This window comes from Triticum urartu, chromosome 2A, assembly GCF_056163025.1.
Source record: "Triticum urartu cultivar PI428250 chromosome 2A, HENAU_Tu73, whole genome shotgun sequence".
Taxonomy (NCBI): domain Eukaryota; kingdom Viridiplantae; phylum Streptophyta; class Magnoliopsida; order Poales; family Poaceae; genus Triticum; species Triticum urartu.
Genome location: NC_141874.1, coordinates 588,172,284 through 588,185,598, shown reverse-complemented (window position 1 = coordinate 588,185,598; position 13,315 = coordinate 588,172,284).

Sequence of the window (13,315 nt, the reverse complement as noted above, 5' to 3'; positions counted from 1 at the left end):
ACGGTCACCGGAAAGGTTCGGGGGCATATCGGTATTGTACCGGGGCCACCGGAGGGGTTCCGGGGGTCCACCGGGAGGGGCCACCTCTCTCGGAGGGCCTAATGGGCTGTAGAGGAAAGAGGAACCAGCCCTACATGGGCTGGCCGCATCCCCCCCTTGGGCCCATGCGCCTAGGGTTGGGGGGGGGAACCCTAAAGGGGGCGCCCCCCTTGCTTGGGGGGCAAGCCCCCTCCCCTTGGCCGCCGCCCCCCCTCTAGATCTCATCTGAGGGGGCCGGCCCCCTTCCTCCTTCCCCTATAAATAGAGGGGCAAGGGGGGGCTGCATAAAACATCCAAGGCGCAGCCCCTCCCCAACACCTCTCCTCCTCCATAAGAGGTTGACGAAGCCCTGCCGGAGTACTGCAGCTTCACCACCACCACGCCGTCGTGCTGCTGTTGGAGCCCTCTTCCTCAACCTCTCCCTCCTCCTTGCTGGATCAAGGCGCGGGAGACGTCCTCGCTCCGTACGTGTGTTGAACGCGAAGGTGCCGTCCATTCGGCGCTAGGATCTTCGGTGATTTGGATCACGACGAGTATGACTCCATCAACCCCGTTCTCTTGAACGCTTCCGCTCGTGATCTACAAGGGTATGTAGATGCACTCCTCTCTCCCTCGTTGCTAGATGACTCCATAGATTGATCTTGGTGATGCGTAGAAAATTTTAAAATTCTGCTACGTTCCTCAACAGTGGCATAATGAGCTAGGTCTATGCGTAGTTACTATGCACGAGTAGAACACAAAGCAGTTGTGGGCGTCGAAATTCTCAATTGGCTTGCCGTTACTAGTCTTATCTTGATTCGGCGGCATCGTGGGATGAAGCGGCCCGGACCGACCTTACACGTACGCTTACGTGAGACTGGTTCCACTGACTGACATGCACTAGTTGCATAAGGTGGCTGGCGGGTGTCTGTCTCTCCCACTTCAGTTGGATCGGATTCGATGAATAGGGTCCTTATGAAGGGTAAATAGAAATTGGCAATTCACGTTGTGGTTTTGGCGTAGGTAAGAAACGTTCTTGCTAGAATCCTATGGCAGCCACGTAAAAACTTGCAACAACAATTAGAGGACGTCTAACTTGTTTTTGCAGCAAGTGTTTTGTGATGTGATATGGCCAAAGGATGTGATGAATGATATATGTGATGTATGAGATGATCATGTTCTTGTAATAGGAATCACGACTTGCATGTCGATGAGTATGACAACCGGCAGGAGCCATAGGAGTTGTCTTTATTTATTTATGACCTGCGTGTCAACATAAACGTCATGTAATTACTTTACTTTATTGCTAAAGCGTTAGCCATAGTAGTAGAAGTAATAAATGATGAGACAACTTCAAGAAGACACGATGATGGAGATCATGATGATGGAGATCATGGTGTCATGCCGGTGACAACGATGACCATGGATCCCCAAAGATGGAGATCAAAAGGAGCAAATGATATTGGCCATATCATGTCATTGTTTGATTGCATGTGATGTTTATCATGTTTTACATCTTATTTGCTTAGAACGACGGTAGCTTAAATAAGATGATCCCTCGTAATAATTTCAAGAAAGTGTTCCCCCTAACTGTGCACCATTGCGAAGGTTCGTTGTTTCGAAGCACCACGTGATGATCGGGTGTGATAGATTCTAACGTTCGAATACAACAGGTGTAAGCCAGATTTACACACGCAATACACTTAGGTTAACTTGACGAGCCTAGCATGTACAGACATGGCCTCGGAACACAGAAGACCGAAAGGTCGAGCATGAGTCGTATAGAAGATACGATCAACATGAAGATGTTCACCGATGTTGACTAGTCCGTCTCACATGATGATCGGACACGGCCTAGTTAACTCAGATCATGTTATACTTAGATGACTGGAGGGATGTCTATCTGAGTGGGAGTTCATTGAATAATTTGATTAGATGAACTTAATTATCATGAACTTAGTCTAAAATCTTTACAATATGTCTTGTAGATCAAATGGCCCACGTTGTCCTCAACTTCAATGCGTTCCTAGAGAAAACCAAGCTCAAAGACAATGGCAGCAACTATACGGACTGGGTCCGGAACCTGAGGATCATCCTCATAGCTGCCAAGAAAGATTATGTCCTAGAAGCACCGCTAGGTGACGCACCCGTCCCACAGAACCAAGACGTTATGAACGCTTGGCAGTCACGTACTGATGATTACTCCCTTGTTCAGTGCGGCATGCTTTACAGCTTAGAACCGGGGCTCCAAAAGCGTTTTGAGAGACACGGAGCATATGAGATGTTCGAAGAGCTGAAAATGGTTTTTCAAGCTCATGCCCGGGTCGAGAGATATGAAGTCTCCGACAAGTTCTTCAGCTATAAGATGGAGGAAAATAGTTCTGTCAGTGAGCACATACTCAAAATGTCTGGATTGCATAACCGCTTGAGTTAATCTCCCGGATGACGTGGTCATTGACAGAATCCTTCAGTCGCTTCCACCGAGCTACAAGAGCTTTGTGATGAACTTCAATATGCAGGGGATGGAAAAGACCATTCCTGAGGTATATTCAATGCTGAAATCAGCAGAGGTAGAAGTCAAAAAGGAACATCAAGTGTTGATGGTGAATAAAACCACTAAGTTCAAGAAAGGCAAGGGTAAGAAGAACTTCAAGAAGGACGGCAAGGGAGTTGTCGTGCCCGGTAAGCAAGCTGCCGGAAAGAAGCCAAAGAATGGACCCAAGCCCGAGACTGAGTGTTTTTATTGTAAGGGAAGTGGTCACTGGAAGCGGAACTGCCCCCAAATACTTAGCGGACAAGAAGGCCGGCAACACGAAAGGTATATGTGATATACATGTAATTGATGTGTACCTTACCAGTACTCGTAGTAGCTCCTGGGTATTTGATACCAGCGCGGTTGCTCACATTTGTAACTCAAAGCAGGAGCTGCGGAATAAGCGGAGACTGGCGAAGGACGAGGTGACGATGCGCGTCGGGAATGGTTCCAAGGTCGATGTGATCGCCGTCGGCACGCTACCTCTACATTTACCTACGGGATTAGTTTTAAACCTCAATAATTGTTATTTAGTGCCAGCTTTGAGCATGAACATTGTATCAGGATCTCGTTTAATTCGAGATGGCTACTTATTTAAATCCGAGAATAATGGTTGTTCTATTTATATGAGAGATAAGCTCCGATGGTGAATGGTTTATTCTTAATTAATCTCGAGCGTAATGCTACACATATTCATAGTGTAAATACCAAAAGATGTAAGGTTGATAATGATAGTCCTACATACTTGTGGCACTGCCGCCTTGGTCACATAGGTGTCAAACGCATGAAGAAGCTCCATGCAGATGGACTTTTAGAGTCTCTCGATTACGAATCATTTGACACGTGCGAACCATGCCTCATGGGTAAAATGACCAAGACTCCGTTCTCAGGAACAATGGAGCGAGCAACCAACTTATTGGAAATTGTACATACTGATATGTGCAGTCCAATGAGTGTTGAGGCTCGCGGTGGCTATCGTTATGTTCTCACCCTCACTGATGACTTGAGTAGATATGGGTATGTCTACTTAATGAAACACAAGTCTGAGACCTTTGAAAAGTTTAAGGAATTTCAGAGTGAGGTTGAGAATCAACGTGACAGGAAAATCAAGTTCTTGCGATCAGATTGTGGGAGAGAATACTTGAGTCACGAATTTGGCACACACTTAAGAAAATGTGGAATAGTTTCACAACTCACGCCGCCTGGAACACCTCAGCGTAATGGTGTGTCCGAACGTCGTAATCGCACTCTATTAGATATGGTGCGATCTATGATGTCTCTTACCGATTTACCGCTGTCATTTTGGGGCTATGCTTTAGAGACTGCCGCATTCACTTTAAATAGGGCTCCGTCGAAATCCGTTGAGATGACACCGTATGAATTATGGTTTGGGAAGAAACCTAAGCCGTCGTTTCTAAAAGTTTGGGGATGTGATGCTTATGTCAAGAAATTTCAACCTAAAAAGCTCGAACCCAAGTCGGAAAAATGCGTCTTCATAGGATACCCTAAAGAAACTGTTGGGTATACCTTCTACCTCAGATCCGAAGGCAAGATCTTTGTTGCCAAGAATGGGTCCTTTCTAGAGAAAGAGTTTCTCTCGGAAGAAATAAGTGGGAGGAAGGTAGAACTTGATGAAGTATTACCTCTTGAACCGGTAAGTGGCGCAGCTCAAGAAAATGTTCCTGAGGTGCCTGCACCGACTAGAGAGGAAGTTGATGATGATGATCATGAAACTTCAGATCAAGTTGCTACTGAACTTCGTAGGTCCACAAGGACACGTTCCGCGCCAGAGTGGTACGGCAACCCTGTCTTGGAAATCATGTTGTTAGACAACGGTGAACCTTCGAACTATGAAGAAGCGATGGCGGGCCCAGATTCCGACAAATGGCTGGAAGCCATGAAATCCGAGATAGGATCCATGTATGAAAACGAAGTATGGACTTTGACTGACTTGCCCATTGATCGGCGAGCCATAGAAAATAAATGGATCTTTAAGAAGAAGACAGACGCGGATGGTAATGTGACCATCTATAAAGCTCGGCTTGTCGCTAAGGGTTATCGACAAGTTCAAGGGGTTGACTACGATGAGACTTTCTCACCCGTAGCGAAGCTGAAGTCCGTTCGAATCATGTTAGCAATTGCCGCATTCTATGATATGGCAAATGGACGTCAAAACGGCATTCCTTAATGGTTTCCTTAAGGAAGAATTGTATATGGTGCAGCCAGAAGGTTTTGTCGATCCTAAGAATGCTGACAAGGTGTGCAAGCTCCAACGCTCGATTTATGGGCTGGTGCAAGCATCTCAGAGTTGGAACATTCGTTTTGATGAGATGATCAAAGCGTTTGGGTTCATGCAGACTTATGGAGAAGCCTGCATTTACAAGAAAGTGAGTGGAAGCTCTGTAGCATTTCTCATATTGTATGTGGATGACATACTGTTGATGGGAAATGATATAGAATTCTTGGAAAGCATAAAGGCCTACTTGAACAAGTGTTTTTCAATGAAGGACCTTGGAGAAGCTGCTTATATATTAGGCATCAAGATCTATAGAGATAGATCGAGACGCCTCATTGGTCTTTCACAGAGTACGTACCTTGACAAGATATTGAAGAAGTTCAAAATGGATTAGTCAAAGAAGGGGTTCTTGCCTGTATTGCAAGGTACGAGATTGAGCACGGCTCAATGCCCTACCACGGCAGAAGATAGAGAAAAGATGAGTGTCGTCCCCTATGCCTCGGCCATAGGGTCTATCATGTATGCTATGCTGTGTACCAGACCTGATGTAAACCTTGCCATAAGTTTGGTAGGAAGGTACCAAAGTAATCCCGGCATGGAACACTGGACAACGGTCAAGAATATCCCGAAGTACCTGAAAGGACCAAGGAAATGTTTCTCGTTTATGGAGGTGACGAAGAGCTCGTCGTAAAGGGTTACGTCGATGCTAGCTTCGACACAGATCTGGATGACTCTAAGTCACAAACCGGATACGTGTATATTTTGAATGGTGGGGTAGTAAGCTGGTGCAGTTGCAAGCAAAGCGTTGTGGCGGGATCTACATGTGAAGTGGAGTACATGGCAGCCTCGAAGGCAGCACAAGAAGCAGTCTGGGTGAAGGAGTTCATTACCGACCTAGGAGTCATACCCAATGCGTCAGGCCCGATGACTCTCTTCTGTGACAACACTGGAGCTATTGCCCTTGCCAAGGAGCCCAGGTTTCACAGGAAGACCAGGCATATCAAGCGTCGCTTCAACTCCATTCGTGAAAGTGTTCAAAATGGAGACATAGAGATTTGTAAAGTACATACGGACCTGAATGTAGCAGATCCATTGACTAAACCTCTCCCTAGAGCAAAACATGATCAACACCAGAACTGCATGGTGTTCGATTCATCACAATGTAACTAGAATATTGACTCTAGTGCAAGTGGGAGACTGTTGGAAATATGCCCTAGAGGCAATAATAAAAATGTTATTATTATATTACTTTGTTCATGATAATTTTGTATTGTTCATGCTATAATTGTGTTATCCGGAAATTGTAATACATGTGTGAATACATAGACCACAACACGTCCCTAGTGAGCCTCTAGTTGACTAGCTCGTTGATCAAAGGATAGTCATGGTTTCCTGACTATGGACATTAGATGTCATTGATAACGGGATCACATCATTAGGAGAATGATGTGATGGACAAGACCCAATCCTAAGCATAGCTCAAAGATCGTGTAGTTCGTTTGCTGTAGCTTTTCTGAATGTCAAGTATCATTTCCTTAGACCATGAGATTGTGTAACTCCCGGACACCGTAGGAGTGCCATGGGTGTGCCAAACGTCACAACGTAACTGGGTGACTATAAAGGTACATTACAGGTATCTCCAAAAGTGTCTGTTGGGTTGGCACGAATCGAGACTGGGATTTGTCACTCCGTATGATGGAGAGGTATCTCTGGGCCCACTCGGTAATGCATCATCATAATGAGCTCAATGTGATCAAGTGGTTGATCACGGGATCATGCATTACGGTACGAGTAAAGTGACTTGCCGGTAACGAGACTGAACAAGGTATTGGGATACCGACGATCAAGTCTCGGGCAAGTAACGTACCGATTGACAAAGGGAATTGTATACGGATTGATTGAATCCTCGACATCGTGGTTCATCCGATGAGATCATCGTGGAGCATGTGGGAGCCAACATGCGTATCCAGATCCCGCTGTTGGTTATTGACCGGAGAGTCGTCTCGGTCATGTCTACATGTCTCCCGAACCCGTAGGGTCTACACACTTAAGGTTCGATGACGCTAGGATTGTTAGGAAGACTTGTATGTGATTACCGAATGTTGTTCGGAGTCCCGGATGAGATCTCGGACATCACGAGGAGTTCCGGAATGGTCCGGAGGTGAAGATTTATATGTAGGAAGTTGTCATACGGTCACCGGAAAGGTTCGGGGGCATATCGGTATTGTACCGGGGCCACCGTAGGGGTTCCGAGGGTCCACCGGGAGGGGCCACCTCTCTGGAAGGGCCTAATGGGCTGTAGAGGAAAGGGGAACCAACCCTACATGGGCTGGCCGCATCCCCCCCTTGGGCCCATGCGCCTAGGGTTGGGGGAGGGAACCCTAAAGGGGGCGCCCCCCTTGCTTGGGGGCAAGCCCCCTCCCCTTGGCCGCCCCCCCCCCCATCTAGATCTCATCTAGAGGGGGCCGGCCCCCTTCCTCCTTCCCCTATAAATAGAGGGGCAAGGGGAGGGCTGCATAGAACATCCAAGGTGCAGCCCCTTCCCTCCCCAATACCTCTCCTCCATAAGAGCTTGGCGAAGCCCTGCCGGAGTACTGCAGCTTCACCACCACCACGCCGTCGTGCTGCTGTTGGAGCCCTCTTCCTCAACCTCTCCCTCATCCTTGCTGGATCAAGGCGCGGGAGACGTCCTCGCTCCGTACGTGTGTTGAACACGGAGGTGCCGTCCGTTCGGCGCTAGGATCTTCGGTGATTTGGATCACGACGAGTACGACTCCATCAACCCCGTTCTCTTGAACACTTCCGCTCGTGATCTACAAGGGTATGTAGATGCACTCCTCTCTCCATCGTTGCTAGATGACTCCATAGATTGATCTTGGTGATGCGTAGAAAATTTTAAAATTCTGCTACGTTCCCCAACAAAGAATTCTTGTGTGACACCCCGAGACTGATGTGCCAGGTGTCTTTCAGTTATTCATTGTCGTTGCCATGTCATTCGCTTGCGTGTTGCATCTTGCCATGTCATCATGTGCATTGCATCATCATGTTTTCAAAACTTGCATCCGTCCGGGTTCTTCTCGTTCTTTCCGTTGTCCGTTCTGAGCCCGACCACACTTGCACACGCCCGCGGCATGTCCGAAATATTATTTTATAAGTGGCCGAAAAATGTTCTCGGATTGGGTTGAAAGTTGGCATGTGGTCTTATTATAGTGTAGATAGACCGCCTGTCAAGTTTCATCGCATTCGTAGTTCGTTTGATAGCCCAACCGTTAAACTATAGCGGCAATATAGCTGGTCTAACGTCGGACATTTTCGGTCTCTGGAAACCTTGCCGGGTTGCGTTTCCGTCTCTCTCTTCTCAGCCTGAGATCGCTCCTACACAGCCTACGCCTAGCCTACCCCCCTCTTTGCACAGTGCATCGACCCCTCGCGCGTGTCCGAAACTTCCCCGGACCCGACTCGGACTGTCGCCACCGTTGTGTCCGGATCATCCCCAAACATTTACAAATCGTCTCCATTTTCTTATTTGGGCCTCCTAACCTATTTTTCCTGACCGTCCGATTATGATCGGAGGGACCTAACCGTCCTAAAAAAATGATCTGTTTTGCTATATATAGATCACCACTAGCCTATTTTGGACAAACCCTAAAATCTAGGTCTTTTGTCCCCCCTCAGCCGCCGCCACACTCCATCGAATCCACATCGGGATCCTCCCTGATCCCCTCGTCCACCTCCTCCAATCCCGTAGCCTCCTCCCGATCCACCAGCCAGTCACCTCCAAATCCTCCTTCCTGCCTCGATCTGGACCGAGAGCCCGAGCCCCTGCAGCCGCCCGAGGCCTCCGCGGCTTGCCCCTCCTGCCTCCTCGCCGGAGCCGCACCCGCGTCACCGTCGGCGACCATCTCCATCAGGCTGGACCCCGCACCCCTCGCTGCTTCTCTTTCTCCCGCTCTCTCTCACATCTCTCTCTCTCTCTCAGGACCCTGACGACCAAGGCGTCAGGAGCCCAAGCTCACCAGCTGGCTCCCGCTGGATCCGCGGCCGAGTCCTCCTTCGCTTGCGTCGGAGTGCGCCGCCACGACCTCACCGACGAGCAGCACACATGAGACCACGCCGCCCGCCGGCGCCCTGACCTCCTCATCCCCTGAGCGCCAAGTTCGCCGCCGCCGCTCCCCTGCATCCCGCATCCGCCTCCCCTGTTCCTGCGAGAACTTGAGGATGAGGACGGATCCCTTGCCTCGCCTCGATACCGTGGATCCGAACGCCCAGCGCCGCTCGTCGTCCTCCGCCAAGTTTCTGCGCCGCGACAAGTCTGTCGCCGTTCCCGAGTCCCCTGCAGGAAGCCATGGCCGTGCCTCCCATTGACCTCAACCGCCATGGCCACCGCCCGTTCATCACCCCGCTGCTGGATCCGGCCAGTTCCAGCATGTCCCCGTCGGATCCGCATCGTCTGCCTCCCTCCATCTCGCCTGCATCCCTGCAACACCGGCGCCGCGACCCTGTTCTTCCTGGAGACGCACGCAGCGCCAAGCCTCCCGCTCGCTCGCTCTCGTGGTCGTGTTGACCGTGGGTCAGCGTGTGGACCTCCTCACCCCGTCGGAAGCCCAACCTCCCATCCAGCGCCGCGCGTAGGCCCAATGCCTCTCCAGCCGCAGCGCCTAAGGCCCGGCCTGCTCCCTTCCAGATCCAAGCCGGCCCAGTCAAGCCCGATGTGAGCAGCTCCCCAGCGCCCCACCTTTTTTTTCTTCCTGTTGTTGGGCCAGCAGTTTCGGCCCAGAGTCTATTTTTTTAGGCTCTGCGATTTGTCTAATTTTTCCAGGGAATGCTGTTTTGCAGAAAACCCCTCATAGTTCACGCATATAATGACTTAATAACTAAGCATCACATGTAAAAACTTTATATATGAAAAATGCTTAAAATTGTGTCTAGTTTCATAATATGTCACTTTCACCCATGTTTAAAATATTTAAAATACTGTTTGGTTAAATTTGCTCCTATGCCATGTTAAAATGATTTAATTCATAGCTAAATAACCGTAGCTCCAAATTTAATAATCTTTATATATAAATGGGGTAGGAGAATGCCTAGTTTAACATGGTGGCATTGCTTTGCATGTTTAACAACTCTAAAATTGTGTTTAGGGCAGAACGCTAAGGGCCACACGACCGGGCAAAGGGCCACACAACTAGGGAGGGAGTGACGTGAAAATGAACAAGATTTGCAAAGGGTGGACGCGTGGATGGCCTGAGAATGCCTACCACCCTTTCATCATTTATATGTTCAATGCCACAAATTCACATTGAAGACGAAATATAAATTCATTATTACCAGGAGAGGAAATTCGATAAAACACACAGCTTAACAATGTGCATCATTGCAAACATTGTTTGGTAGGAAATTAATGAAGACTTGCTTAATCTGAGGCCATCGTTTCTGCAATCGAAGAAGGACCTGGAGATGCAAACATAAAATCGAGTATTTAAAATTAAGATACCGGACATATACTAAATCAATTGTTTCGTATGAAATTTTACAAAATACATAATATACAATTATCACAAAGTGCACGAGGTGGTAGCCCCTTGTGTTTCCTCAATTTTTTATAGCACTGTATAATCTTAATATTACCAATGCTTGCAAATATATCATGCACAATATAGCACACCAAATGATGATTCGTCCATTCATCATTCACTCATTTTGCAGCTCAGTTTTGACAGTGCTCATAGCTGAGAAAGCCTTGGGAGACAGGTACTCCAACATTCTTTACATGACTAATGGCGGATCTTCCATAGGGACGAGCAGAAGTAGTTGTCACGGGTCCACCAACGGCAAAGCAGGGTACTCCTATTCCCCGCACATGAACATGTAGTGTCATGAGCTCTAGGTCACCACGATCGTTGAATTTTTGCCCATAGATGTTGGACGAAGGGATACAAGAGGCAACAAGAAAGAACGAGAATTAGAAGGGCTAGGCTGGATTGGTTCATGTTTGAACTAATTTTCCCACCGAGAGGAGGCTACATATGTAATCGTTGCACGTTGCCATACACAAGTCTCTACTAAAAAAGCCACATGCAAGTTAGAATCCTCATTGTCCTACGCGGAAGAGGATTTGTAGCACGCAACGGCCCGCTCATGCATTTTGTCAGCCATGATTGCGACGTAAGTTGGAAATTTGCTGGGCCGCAACATGCGTGTCTTTGGTTACTGTAGGATGGTCCCATGCATGCTTTGGTCAGATGCTGCGGAATCATGAGACACATGCAACTGTTGTCCAAGTACATACTAGGGCCAATGTGCTGTTTTGAATTTCTCCAGTTAATCCTTAGCAAGCTCCCGAGAAGAAGAAAAAAGTCTTAACAATACTTGTGTTAGTTTATTTTCTCAAATAAAACTCTTGTTAGTAGCTGATTTTCATGAATTTTAGTTTTTTTTGCGAATTTCATGAATTTTAGTTGAGTATACTTGCATCTCAATCCTAAAATTTCTAGACATTAAACGCTCATCCTAGTAAACTTCAACTTCTGAATCTGACAGTTGTTGCCTATGCCAAAAGGCTTAGGGCATTTCAAATCGGTCCTCTAATTTTTTTTTCGCGAATACACGAAGGTTGTGTATCATTGCATTGATAGAAGGAGTAGAAAGAGTACATATAGGGGTACAATACACATGACACGAACGCACGCAGGCGTGAACAGAGTAAATAGCATAAAACTACTACTTTACAGGATAGGGTTTCAAAAAACTACCGGTTTTCAATTTTTCTCAGATAACTACCAAATGGGTGGTTGGCTGTTTCAGAAAACCCAAATCGTGGAGTGCTTAGCTATTGATCATGATTATGACAAGTCGGACCCGCACCTAAACTCACCGTCAGTTTGACCATTTAGTTTGACTGTTACCTGACGTGTGGGCCCCACACGTCAGTGTCTCTTCCTCCTGCTCTTCTCCTTCCTTCTTCTCCTCCCTCCCCGCAGCCCCGCCTGCGCCAACTCAAGTCATGGCCGCCGGCCACCCTGCTGCCCACGCCGCCGCTCCTTGACCTCCACGGCGACCAGAAAAAACAAAGACCGGCTCCTGGTGCAGCTCATCTCATCCACCAGTGAAAAAAATAAAGGCCAGCTCCACCTCCTTCGCGCGGCCATGGCCACCTCCTTCGCGCGGCCATGGCTGCCGGCCCTCGCTGCTGCCCACGCTGCCCCCTTCTGCGCGGCCATGGCGACCGTCTCTGCGCGGAGGCCGGCCACGCCACACGCCAAGCCAGGGAAGGAGCGCCGCGCGAGGAGCAGCCGGCACCCAGGAGCACGGCCGCCGCCAACCACGCGCCGCGCCCAGGGGGCTGGGACTCCGGCCGCCGCGCCCAGGGGGCTGGGACTCCGGCCGCCGCGCCCAGGGGGCTGGGACTCCGCCCGCCGCCCCCGGGGGCTGGGACTCCGCCCGCCGCCTTCGGACTCCATGGCCGCCGTGCCTTAGAAAGAGCGAGAGGGAGAGGACGCACGGAGGGGAGCTCAGGAGAGGGAGGAGGACGCACGACGGCTGCGGCGGCGCTGGAAGGGAGCTCCGTCGCGACGGGAGAGAGCTCCCCGTCGAGCACAGCGGCGGGTGCGCTCCTGTGGATCTTGAGCACGGGAGGGACCCGATGGCTTTTTTCAATTTCTTTGGAGGACCTGATTGCTTTTTTAAGTTTGCAGGGACACTGACATATGGGCCCTAGATGCCATTTAACGGTCAAACAATCAGTTTTCTTACATGCGGGCCCCAACTGTCATAATCATGATTAATAATAAAGCACTTGACAATTAGAGTTTTTTGAAACAGTCGTCCCCTGACTTGGTAGTTATCTGAGAAAAATTAAAAACCGGTAGTTTTTTGAAACCCTAGCCTGTAAAGTAGTAGTTTTATGCTATTTACTCGCGTGAACATGATGTCCGGAGCAGAGAGACAAGGGATGCTCGGCCCGTACAGAGGATACAACACAGCTAAACCTACCAAATCCGAACCAAGAGTGGCAAAGCCGAACCAACAAGAACACCAACACCGACAGAGCCAAAACCGGGGATACCACGAGCGAGAAAGATAGCGTCTTCAAGAAGGAAGGCGACGCCAAGACGCTGTTGCCATCAGGTCCAGAGGAACCAGACCTAGGATTTCCCCTAAGCTCGAAGAGGGGCACAAGCCAAGGGCCTTGATAGCGCCTCCAAGAAGGAACTGACATCCACAGACGCCGCCACTGTCAGCACCGGCAACCCGAGTAGGGATTTCTCCCTGGCCTGAGGCTGAGCAATCCCATAGTTGCCGTAATTAGAAATGAAGGTGAGGAGCCAAATGCTGGTGAGAGCCACCATGTTGGAAGGGGGTTGGTAGGGCTGCACCTACCATCGAAGGGTGGCACCACCTCTGAACACAGGAGCATAAGATTTGGCAAAAAGAGACGGCTTTAGATGTCCAATATAGGACAGGTAGTGAAGCAAACCACGATGGGGTGGGAGACGGCGAACGACAATGCCGACAAGCTAGGACTGGAG